Source organism: Harmonia axyridis, chromosome X (genome assembly GCF_914767665.1).
Source record: "Harmonia axyridis chromosome X, icHarAxyr1.1, whole genome shotgun sequence".
In the NCBI taxonomy this organism is placed as follows: domain Eukaryota; kingdom Metazoa; phylum Arthropoda; class Insecta; order Coleoptera; family Coccinellidae; genus Harmonia; species Harmonia axyridis.
Window position 1 is genome coordinate 34,540,390 of NC_059508.1, and position 12,500 is coordinate 34,552,889.

At 42.3% G+C, this 12,500-nt stretch overlaps 1 non-coding gene across 1 annotated transcript in view; it reads left to right on the forward strand.

Annotated features, from left to right (window-relative positions):
- The first annotated feature begins 12,362 nt into the window (after positions 1–12,362).
- The window catches only part of LOC123687495, a 1,906-nt gene continuing 1,768 nt past the window's right edge, over positions 12,363–12,500 (forward strand). Inside the window, exon 1 of the ribosomal RNA XR_006749217.1 lies at positions 12,363–12,500. This exon is cut by the window's right edge and continues 1,768 nt beyond it. This is a non-coding gene — a ribosomal RNA (small subunit ribosomal RNA).

The following is a 12,500-nucleotide window of genomic DNA, read 5'->3' on the forward strand; positions in this document are numbered from 1 at the left end:
ACGGTACGTGGACCGACCCAAGATGCACACGATAATTTTAGCTGACTTCATGCCGAAAAGTCGGTTCACGTCATGCATCGGTATCTTAAATCGCGCCGTAAAGTCGTTCACGTCATGCATCGGTATCTTAAATCGCGCCGAAAAGTCGGCTCACGTCATGCATCGGCGTCTTTTTTTTGTGCCACCGATGCATGACGTGAACGACTTTTCGGCTCGATTTAAGATACCGATGCATGACGTGAACGACTTTACGGCGCGATTTAAGATACCGATGCATGACGTGAACGACTTTTCGGCGCGATTTAAGATACCGATGCATGACGTGAACGACTTTACGGCGCGATTTAAAGCTATACCGATGCATGACGTAAACAAGATCACACCGATACAGCACGTTAACATTAAAGCCCGCCTAATCCGATCGATGGAGGCCGTCTCGAGTGTCCAACTTGCTCACAAGAGCCGAGAAACAAACCGATGCATCACGTAGACAAGATCGTACCGAATGTTAACACAATCCAAAAGGAAATAATCTTAGATGAATATCGATTCTGATTATTGATTTTTCTTTCGCGATATTGATAGAAGACATCTGAATGAATTTCGAATTAATTCCGAAATCAAAAAAATATTTTCAATAAATTTTTTTTCTAGAGTACCTCGGTCTTTTCTATTTTTTTTCCAAGTTTCGTACGTCAATCAACATACATCCCAGAAAAAATCATCTCTCTAACTATCCTGGTTCAAAAGTTGTATCGGAACTTTTCACGTCGAAAAAGAACATAGGCGAAAAAGGACGTGAACATTATTCCTTATAAAAATCAAACCCGACCATGGATTTTGATTCTGATTGTTGATTATCGCTATTAGAACACATTAGGAGGCAACCAAATCAAATTTGAGAAAATTCCACAATCAGAAAATTTTTTTCGAAAAAAAAAAAAAAATTCGAGAACACCTCGGTCATGGCAAGTTATTTCCCACAATCCATTCCCCAATCAACGTACATCCCAGAAAAAATCATCTCTCTAACTATCCTAGTTCAAAAGTTGTATCGGAACATTTTCACGTCGAAAATATATCTCTAAGTCCAGACCGATGCACCACGTAATCTCGGGCAGACCGATGCACAACGTAAATGACGATCGGGACCGGGGCGATCGGTCGTATCTGACACCGCCGGCTCGGTTCTAACATCGTCAATGAGTCGGGGTTGTAAAAAAGGACGTGAACATTTTTCCTTATAAAAATCAAACCCGACCATGGATTTTGATTCTGATTGTTGATTATCGCTACTAGAACATATAAGGAGGCAACCAAATCAAATTTGAGAAAATTCCACGATCAGAAAATTTTTTTCGAAAAAAAAAAAAAATCGTAATCACCTCGGTCATGGCGAGTTATTTTCCGTATTTCATTCCACAATCAACGTACAACATAGAAGAAATCATCTCTCTAACTATCCTGGTTCAAAAGTTGTATCGGAACATTTTCACGTCGAAAATATATCTCTAAGTCCAAACCGATGCACCACGTAAACTAGGGCAGACCGATGCACCACGTAATATCGGGCAGACCGATGCAGAACGTAAACTCGATCATACCGATGCTTCACGTAATCTCGATCTTACCGATGCACCACGTAAACAAGGGCAGACCGATGCAGAACGTAAAGTAGATCTTACCGATGCACCACGTAATCTCGATCTTACCGATGCACCACGTAATCTCCATCTTACCGATGCACCACGTGAACTGGATCTTACCGATGCAGAACGTGAATTGGATCTTACCGATGCAGAACGTGAATTGGATCTTACCGATGCACCACGTAAACTCGATCATACCGATGCACCACGTAATCTCGGGCAGACCGATGCACAACGTAAATGACGATCGGGACCGGGGCGATCGGTCGTATCTGACACCGCCGGCTCGGTTCTAACATCGTCAATGAGTCGGGGTTGTAAAAAAGGACGTGAACATTTTTCCTTATAAAAATCAAACCCGACCATGGATTTTGATTCTGATTGTTGATTATCGCTACTAGAACATATAAGGAGGCAACCAAATCAAATTTGAGAAAATTCCACGATCAGAAAATTTTTTTCGAAAAAAAAAAAAAATCGTAATCACCTCGGTCATGGCGAGTTATTTTCCGTATTTCATTCCACAATCAACGTACAACATAGAAGAAATCATCTCTCTAACTATCCTGGTTCAAAAGTTGTATCGGAACATTTCACGTCGTAATATCTCGCCAAGTCCAGACCTCGGCGATAGGTAGTATCTGACACCGTCCGCTCGGGACTGACATCGACTTGGACTCGGGCTGATGATGGGGAGGCGTTTAAGGACGTGAACATTTTTCCTTATAAAAATTAAAGTCGACAATGAATATTGATTCTGATTACTGATTTACGCTTTAAAAACACATTAGAAGGCAACCAAATCGAATTTGAGGAAATTCCACGATCAGAAAATTTTTTTCGAAAAAAAAAAAAATCCGAAAAATATTTTTCGATTCCGATTACTGATTTACTCTTTTAGAACACATTAGGAGGCAACCAAATCAAATTTGAGAAAATTCCACAATCAGAAAATTTTTTTCGAAAAAAAAAAAAATTCGAGGACACCTCGGTCATGGCAAGTTATTTCCCACAATCCATTCCCCGATCCACGTACATCCCAGAAAAAATCATCTCTCTAACTATCCTGGTTCAAAAGTTGTATCGGAACATTTTCACGTCGAAAATATATCTCTAAGTCCAAACCGATGCACCACGTAAACTAGGGCAGACCGATGCACCACGTAATATCGGGCAGACCGATGCAGAACGTAAACTCGATCATACCGATGCTTCACGTAATCTCGATCTTACCGATGCACCACGTAAACAAGGGCAGACCGATGCAGAACGTAAAGTAGATCTTACCGATGCACCACGTAATCTCGATCTTACCGATGCACCACGTAATCTCCATCTTACCGATGCACCACGTGAACTGGATCTTACCGATGCACCACGTAATCTCGATCTTACCGATGCACCACGTGATCTGGATCTTACCGATGCAGAACGTGAATTGGATCTTACCGATGCACCACGTAAACTCGATCTTACCGATGCACCACGTAATCTCGATCTTACCGATGCACCACGTGAACTGGATCTTACCGATGCAGAACGTGAATTGGATCTTACCGATGCACCACGTAAACTCGATCTTACCGATGCACCACGTAATCTCAATCTTACCGATGCACCACGTGAACTGGATCTTACCGATGCAGAACGTGAATTGGATCTTACCGATGCACCACGTAAACTCGATCTTACCGATGCACCACGTAATCTCAATCTTACCGATGCACCACGTGAACTGGATCTTACCGATGCAGAACGTGAATTGGATCTTACCGATGCACCACGTAAACTCGATCTTACCGATGCACCACGTAATCTCGATCTTACCGATGCACCACGTGAACTGGATCTTACCGATGCAGAACGTGAATTGGATCTTACCGATGCACCACGTAAACTCGATCTTACCGATGCACCACGTAATCTCAATCTTACCGATGCATCACGTAATCTCGATCTTACCGATGCAGAACGTAAACTCGATCATACCGATGCACCACGTTATCTCGGCAGACCGATGCAGAACGTAAAAAAAAAGCTTACAGCACGCGGTGTTCCCAAGCGGTCACCCATCCAAGTACTAACCGCGCCCGACGCTGCTTGGCTTCAGTGTTCAATTCAATTCAATTCAAATGGTCTTTATTTGTCTTTGTGATAGTTACAGATATGTGCCTATATAGGCCATGTTAATCAACAATAAGGGTTTATATACAGTTCCTACCAGATAATTCTGGTATTATCAGTTACATTTCATATACATATAATAAAAAATTTTTAAGTAATTTCAGGGTGTTTGGGAATTTTTGTTTGATATCGTATATTTATTTATTTTATTATAATAGGGGATTTTCAGGAAAAATTTAGGAATAAAAAACCTGATATAAGTAATTTGGGGAGGGATGGGGGGTGGGTTGGGGATATATATACAGTTATGTACAGTTTTATCATTTACAAATTTTTATATACAGTTTTATATACATGTCTGGGAAGGGGTTCCCGTTATGCTAAACGGCGATTCTCAATTCAGCTAACGGCCGCCATTTGCTAGTCGTGGCCAGTCCCCATTTCTCGTAGCACCGTTCGTGTCGCTGTTGGGTCTAGTACCCGTAGGACCGATTGGTTGTTACGATAACAGGGCGATGGATACGCCATTCGCATTGGCTGCCGCTACCTTTCGTTGTGATTCGTCGTCAAGACATATTTTTCAAAATGTCGGTATGTGACATGGCCGGTCTTGGAAGATGGCGGTTTTCATAGGGGTTTTTGGGTGTTTGGGGTGGGTTTTTAGGGAGGTTTAAGGAATATGGGAAGGAATTGGTACGGGAGGGGGTGAGGGGATGCGTGGAGTCGCGTTTTCGTAATTTGTCTTGTCAGTGCGTTGGATTTACACTGGAATTCGTAGAAATCGCTAGATACTTTGTTTAGGTACTCGCGGATGGTTGGAATATCCGCGAGTTCATGTAGTTTGGATATCCTAGTGTAATACGGCTTGCTCAAGGCCAATCTTAGGATTTTGTTTTGAAGGTTTTGAATGGGCCTTATTGGAAAGGGCCTAAGGTGACAAAATGCCGGCGCAGCGTATGTGACTACTGGCCGGATGTATGTTTTGTAAATGAGCATTTTGTTTTTTTCATTCAGCATACTTTTACTGCACAATAGAGGATGCAGTATCTTTTTGATGGCGTATCCTTTATGGATTTGTGCTTTGATATGGCGGTGGAAATTTAGCCTTTCGTCCAATTCAATGCCCAGGTATTTAACGGAGCTTTTTGGAACAATTTCCGTATTATTGATTTTTAATTTGTCTAAGATTACTTTTTCATTCCGTCTTCTGCTAAACACGATCTGCTCTGCTTTGGTCTCATTCAGTTTTATTTTCCATCTGTCGAAGTAATTGATAAGTACTTCGAGATGGTTTTTCAGCTCGCGATTGGCGTCTTCAGCGCTGGATGAGTGGGCATATATGGCCGTGTCATCCGCGAAGAGGGCGATTTTTGTTTTGTTATGTTTCGGGATATCCTGGACGTAGATATTGAATAATCTAGGTCCAAGGACTGATCCCTGCACAATTCCTGCTTTTATATTTTTGGGCGCGGATGTTTCATTCCCTACGCGTACTATGAATTTTCTGTTATTGAGATATGAGTAAATGGTCTTTATGAGGAATTTCGGGAATTTAAGTTTTATTAATTTGTAGGTCAGCCCCTCTATCCAAACTTTGTCGAACGCCTTTTCGATGTCGAGGAGGAGCATGACCGTGTGGTTTTTATTATTGAAACTATTTATTACGTCGACTACGATTCGGCAGATTTGCTGTGTCGAGCTGTGTTTTTCCTTGAAGCCAAATTGATGGTCATCGCGAATTTTATTGTTTTTCATTACATGTTTTATTTTTCCTAACAGGATTTTCTCGGTCAATTTGCTGAGGTTAGACAGTAGACTGATCGGACGGTAGTTGCCGGGAGAAGTTGTGACTTTCCCGGCTTTGGGGATAGGGGTTACTACTGCTGTTTTCCAACAGCTAGGCCAGTGTTGAAATTTGAATACAGCGTTTATGATGTAGTTCAGTTGAACTATGGCCTTTCTGGATAGGTTCCGGATCAGTCTATTGTCCACTTCGTCCTTTCCTGGCGCTTTGTTTAGTGGAAGCTTTTTAATTTCGTCCCGTATTTCCGATGGATTTGTTAATAGATGATTTTCGGGCTTTACGAAGCGGTTCGAATTTATAAAGTCTTCCACTCTTTTCCGTATGTCTGCTTGTTCTGGACTATCGGTCTGGGATATGTGGTGGGCGGTTTCGAAGTTTTCCGCAAGTACGTCCGCTTTTTCTTTATCGGTGATGTAATTCGCGGAATTTTGGACCAAGATGGGAACTTGGGAGAATTTTTGAATACTGGATTTGACTGTTTTCCAGAGATCTTTGTTATTAGAATTTAGCCTGGAGATTTTCTGTTCCCATCTTTCGTTCTGGAAAATTTTTATGTGGTTTCGGATTTCGCGGGTGTATGAGTTTAAGAGTGTTTTATCGACTTGTCTTTGGTGGGATTGCCACCTTTTTCTGATTTTATTCCTGAACTTGATCAAGTCGATAATATGGGCTGGTAGTTTTTCTGCTACTTCAGCTCTCGGTTTTTTGGAAATTGTTTTATCGCGGGCGTACTTGAGGGCCTTCGTAAACTTTTCAATTTCCCGTTCGATGTCGGAAGCAGTTTCGATTTTATTGTTGATAGTTATTTTACTATCTAATATTGTACGAAATTTTGCCCAATCAGCGTTCGAATAGTCGTACACTAATTTTGTTGGGTTTCTTTCGCTGCTATAATTGACCGAGAAGATCACTGGATTATGATCGGACCCTAACTGACAACTCGCGTCCGGGATACTATTCAAGTTAATATTCTTAGTGAGTATTAAATCGATAGTACTCGGAGCTTTTCCATTGTCTGGAAAATGAGTGTGTCCGTTAGGGATGTTCAAAATTACGTCATCATTAGCTTCAAGGAAACTGAATAGACGATTTCCGTTGGTGTTTCTGCAGTTGCAGTTCCATTCTTCGTGTTTAGCATTTAGATCGCCTAGAACTATTACTTTATTTTTCCTAGAAAATAGGAATCTTAGGCAGTTGGTACTGAATTTGCGACTGGGGCTATTATACACCGCCGTTATGATTAAGTTGCCATCAATCTGGACGCTAGCGTTCTCTATTGTGCAGTTGATGGTAGGCAAAATGGTGGATGCGATAATGTTCTTAACTAGTATAGCGATTCCACCGAATCCAGAGTTGTCTTGTCTGTCTTGCCTATATGTCTGGTATCCTTTAATGAAAAATTTGTGGTTGTTTTTCAGTTTTGTCTCGTTGATAGTCAGTATGTCTATTTGGTTGTAATTTAGAAAATTGGAGATCTCCAGGAATTTTTGGGAGACTCCATTCGCGTTCCAAGTCGCGATTTTTAATGACTTAGTCATTTAAATTGAGGAAGAATTCCAGTATGACGTACTTTCTTTCGGCGGGGCTTGCATTTTGCAGCTGCTGGTTGAGTCTTTTGACGTCTGTCAGTAGTTGTCGTATGTCCACGTATTGATTAAGTCTGTTGAACTCGCTTTTCAGCTCGTAAAACGCGTTTTGGAAGTTATTTGTGTTGTTTGTGTCATGAGTTTTGTTTGTTGGGGGGGAAGTTGGGGTTTTGGGGGTGGTTTGGGGGTTGGCCATGCCACTTACCGGTTTTTGCTTGGCCTCTTGGGCCTTTCTCCTTTCTTCCCAGACATTCACGGCCGGGATTGGAGCTTCGCGGTAAACTTTGGGGGCGGCAGGGGCGGCGGTTTTGGCGTTCCTCGCCCTGCGGTTGCAGATGTTCACGTAAATCGCGCACTCGGTACTGTTTGCGGGGTGACTCCCGAAACAGTTCGCGCACTTTGCCGGCGTATTCATTGTTTTTGGGCACTCGCGAGTCGCGTGATTTTCCGCGCACTTGAGGCAGTTTGGGGTCCTATGGCAGTTGGCCGTGGCATGTCCCCACATCTGGCAGTTGTGACATTGGATTACTTCCCTTTTTGTGTAGTACTTGTTCCACCGAACGGCTGTATAATTAATAACGCGGACTTCCTTCTGTATTTTCCGGAGCGTTATCGTATTTCCGGTGACGACCATGTACGCCGGTGATTTCGTTGCTTTTAGTTTGTGGATTTCCACAACCGGAATTCCTAGTTCCTGGAGTTCAGTTTTAATCTCTTCCAGGTCTGGATCAGAATCCAGTCCCCTCAGCGTAAATGCATGGGTTTTTTCTTCCCTTGGGGTGTAGGTGTGGTATTTCACGTCGTTTTCATCAAAATATTTTTCTAGTTTCTTTCTGTCTTCTACCGTCTCGGTGTAGACGGTGGAGTTCATGGCACTGTATTTAATATAAAATTTGCCATTTATAACTTTCGTTATGTCGGCCACCGTTTTGTTATGTTTTTTGAAAACGCCGTTGACCACTATTGGCGGGGGTTTCCGTTGATTTTTTCTAATTTCAACGGTTGCTGCATTGACTTCTACCTCATTTGGATTGAGGTAGTTAAATTTATTTTTGATTTCTACAGGGATTGTCTTTTTGTCCTTCCTTTTCCTGATAGATGTTGTTGGATGCGTGAAGTTTGGGTTTTCCACATCTCCAACTCGACTTCTCTTTTTGGCGACTCTCGGGGGGTCAGTTTCATTATCAGATGAATCTGAAGGGAGTTTCATTTCCTGGTCGTCCATCATTTTAATAAAGTTCTGATAAAATTTTTGAAATTCCTTTCAAAAAGGAATTCAAAAGCGGTCGGTTTCACGCGAAACTCGGCCGTTTCAGGGCCTTTCGGACCCGAGCAGGTAAAATTTCGTCACTCACTCAGTCTATTCTTGGCTCTGGAATGCGGCTTGGCGCCGTCTGGTCTAACACAACGGTCACTTTCACAGGTCAGTTTTAACGTTCACAAATTCCACAACTATCTCTACGGAGCGATTTTGGGTATAACCTCTCAGCACAGTGTTCTGACGAGAACTCGGCTTCAGTGTTCTGACGAGAACTGGCAATTTCAGCGTGGTATGGCCGTAAACAACAAATATAGCGATATTTTCTATGATATCTCACTTTTTGGGAGCGGAAAGGACGTGAACGTTTTTCCTTATAAAAAATGAAATAACTTTTGGATATTAATTCTGATTGTTGATTTAAGTTTTAAGAACACATTAGGACATATCTCAATGAAATTTGAGGGATTTCCGAAATCGAAAAATATTTTTCGAAAAAAAAAAAAAATCCCAGAAGACCTCGGTCATCTCAAGTTTATTTCCATATTCTATTACACAATCAACGTACATCACAAAAGGAACCATCTCTCTAACTATCACAGTTAAATTTTTGTATCGGAACATTTCACGTCGGAATATCTCGCTAAGTCCAGACCGGGGAGATCGGTCGCATTTGACACCGTCCGCTCCGGTCTAACATCGTCTTGGAGTCGGGGTAACGATGGAGAGGCGTTTAAGGACGTGAACATTTTTCCTTATAAAAATTAAAGTCGACAATGAATATTGATTCTGATTACTGATTTACTCTTTTAGTACACATTAGAAGGCAACGCAATCAGATTTGAGGAAATTTCAAGATCAGAAAATTTTTTTCGAAAAAAAAAAAAATTCAAGAACACCTGGGTCATGGCAAGTTATTTCCCACAATCCATTCCACAATCAACGTACAACATAGAAGAAATCATCTCTCTAACTATCCTGGTTCAAAAGTTGTATCGGAACATTTCACGTCGAAATACCTCGCCAAGTCCAGACCGGGGCGATAGGTAGTATCTGACACCGTCCGCTCGGGACTGACATCGACTTGGACTCGGGCTAATGATGGGGAGGCGTTTAAGGACGTGAACATTTTTCCTTATAAAAATTAAAGTCGACAATGAATATTGATTCTGATTACTGATTTACGCTTTAAAAACACATTAGAAGGCAACCAAATCAAATTTGAGGAAATTCCAAAATCAGAAAATTTTTTTTCAAAAAAAAAAAAATCCGAAAAATATTTTTCGATTCTGATTACTGATTTACTCTTTTAGAACACATTAGAAGGCAACGAAATCAAATTTGAGTGAAATCCAAAATCAGAAAATATTTTTCGAAAAAAAAAAAAAATTCGAGAACACCTCGGTCATGGCAAGTTATTTTCCACAATCCATTCCCCAATCAACGTACATCCCAGAAAAAATCATCTCTCTAACTATCCTGGTTCAAAAGTTGTATCGGAACATTTTCACGTCGAAAATATATCTCAGAGTCCAGACCGATGCAGAACGTAAACTCGATCATACCGATGCTTCACGTAATCTCGATCTTACCGATGCACAACGTAAACTAGATCACACCGATGCAGAACGTAAACTCGATCATACCGATGCACCACGTAAACTCAGGCAGACCGATGCAGAACGTGAACTCGATCTTACCGATGCACCACGTAATCTCGATCTTACCGATGCACCACGTAAACTCGGGCAGACCGATGCAGAACGTGAACTCGATCTTACCGATGCACCACGTAAACTAGGGCTGACCGATGCATCACGTAAACGACGATCGAGAGGCGCGAAAGGACGTGAACGTTTTTCATTATAAAAATTGAAATAAATGATAAATAATGATTCTGATTGTTGGTTATCATTTTTAATAAGCATTAGGAGGCAACCAAATGAAATTTGAGGAAATTCCGATAATAGAAAATTTTTTCGAAAAAAAAAAAAAATTCATGAAATCCTCGGTCATCGCAAAATATTTACCATATTCTGTTCGATAATCAACGTATATTTAAGAAGGAATCATATCTGTATCTATCTTGGTTCAAATTTTGTATCGGAACATTTTGACCAAAGTCCGAGCTTCGGCCGAAACAGACACCGCTGACCTGGCCTATCGATCGACCGAGAGTCGGGGATAGAGCGTAAGTGTTGTCTGGAGGGGAACCCTGTGCTCTCCTGACATATATAGGGAAGGTGGTCGCGTTGGGCGATGCAGAACGTTTGGATCGGGAATTATATTTTTGGTTCAGCTATTGGAATATGGTTTATTGTTGGTATATATTGGCGAAATAACGTTCTTACTGACTGGGGATATTCATAAAAATGAGTCCGGAGATTTTCAGATCGAAGTCCGAGTGATCCGACTTGGAAGGCGTGTTGGGTGGGTCGAGATGGCTTAGATAGATCAGACGAGGCGGGCTAAGTGTTGACGTCATGCATCGGTCCATTTTCAGATTGAGTCCGAGTAATCCGACTTTGAAAGAGTGTTGGGTGCGTCGAGACTGTTTAGATAGATCGGACGAGGCGGACTAGGTGTTAACGACATGCATCGGTATATTTTCTGATCGGAGTCCGAAGAAATCGGCCCTAGTAGGCGCAGCGGACGGTCGAGACGGCCTCGGTGGGTCGGATCGATCGGGAAAAGTTTGCTAAATCGTGTCTGGAGGGGAACCTTGGGTTCTCCTGACATATATAGGGGATAAGGTTTGGGTGAACGATTCTTCACGTAAAAGTTGAGTAATTTATTTTTCGATAAGCTTTTGGATATTGATGAGAAGTATATGTATATCTTCGATTAAAAGAATTCTTACCGTCTCCATGTATATTATATTAGATATATAAGAAATAGTTAACGTGATGCATCGGCCGATTTCCGGATCGGAGTTCGAGAGATGCGACTTTCGATGCGCGATGGGTGGTTCGAGACGGCCTAGATCGATCGGACGAGGCGGACTAGGTGTTAACGACATGCATCGGCGGATTTTCTGATCGGAGTCCGAAGAAATCAGCTCTAGTAGGCGCGGCGAACGGTCGAAACGGCCTCGGTCGATCGGACGAGGCGGACTAGGTGTTAACGACATGCATCGGCGGATTTTCTGATCGGAGTCCGAAGAAATCAGCTCTAGTAGGCGCGGCGAACGGTCGAAACGGCCTCGGTGGGTCGGATCGATCGGGAAAAGTTTGCTAAATCGTGTCTGGAGGGGAATCCGGGGTTCTCCTGACATATATAGAAGGGGTGGAGAATGGGTCCTGTCCTAGACTGTTTGGAGTTCTTTTTAGGATGATATTCAGTTGGTAAGTGGTAGACCCGAATCCGACCTCGGCGTTTGGGTACTGGCAAGGTGTGTTGGTTTCGGCTTTCGCATCTTGGGTCGCTTTCGTCAACCTCATGCAGCGAGGTCGCGGTCCGCTTCGTCTCTTTGTAGTCGAATGGCCTTTAAGCGACCAACCTTAAAATCGTGATCCTCTGCCCGTTGCGGGTTATGTTCACAAAAAATTTGCAACCACTCAATTCGTTCCGAGCGACAAATATTGTTGAATCTCGAATCACCGTGTCGTTATATTCACATGTATAGCGAAGGGTCGAGATGGAATGTGTATAAGAAATTAGTTGATAGCCGGGGGTTCGTATTATATATGGACGCCTTGGCGAGGGATTGTTTCTAGAAACTTTCTCATTTTTGATCGGTGTTTTGTCCGAGATGATGATGATGTATATATAGCTTGAGTCTCATGCTGACTGGGGGCTGTTACGTCGTTTCGTCGAGGACTTGCACTTACTGATGTGCGGCGCTAGTCGAAGTCAATCGACATGGCTAGTGCCACATGACGAGAGGCGAACGGGTTTGGCCATACCGGCAATCTCGTGGACCGATCGTATAAGCACGCAGTTCCCTGGTTGATCCTGCCAGTAGTCATATGCTTGTCTCAAAGATTAAGCCATGCATGTCTCAGTACAAGCCAAATTAAGGTGAAACCGCGAAAGGCTCATTAAATCAGTTATGGTTCCTTAGATCGTACCCACATTTA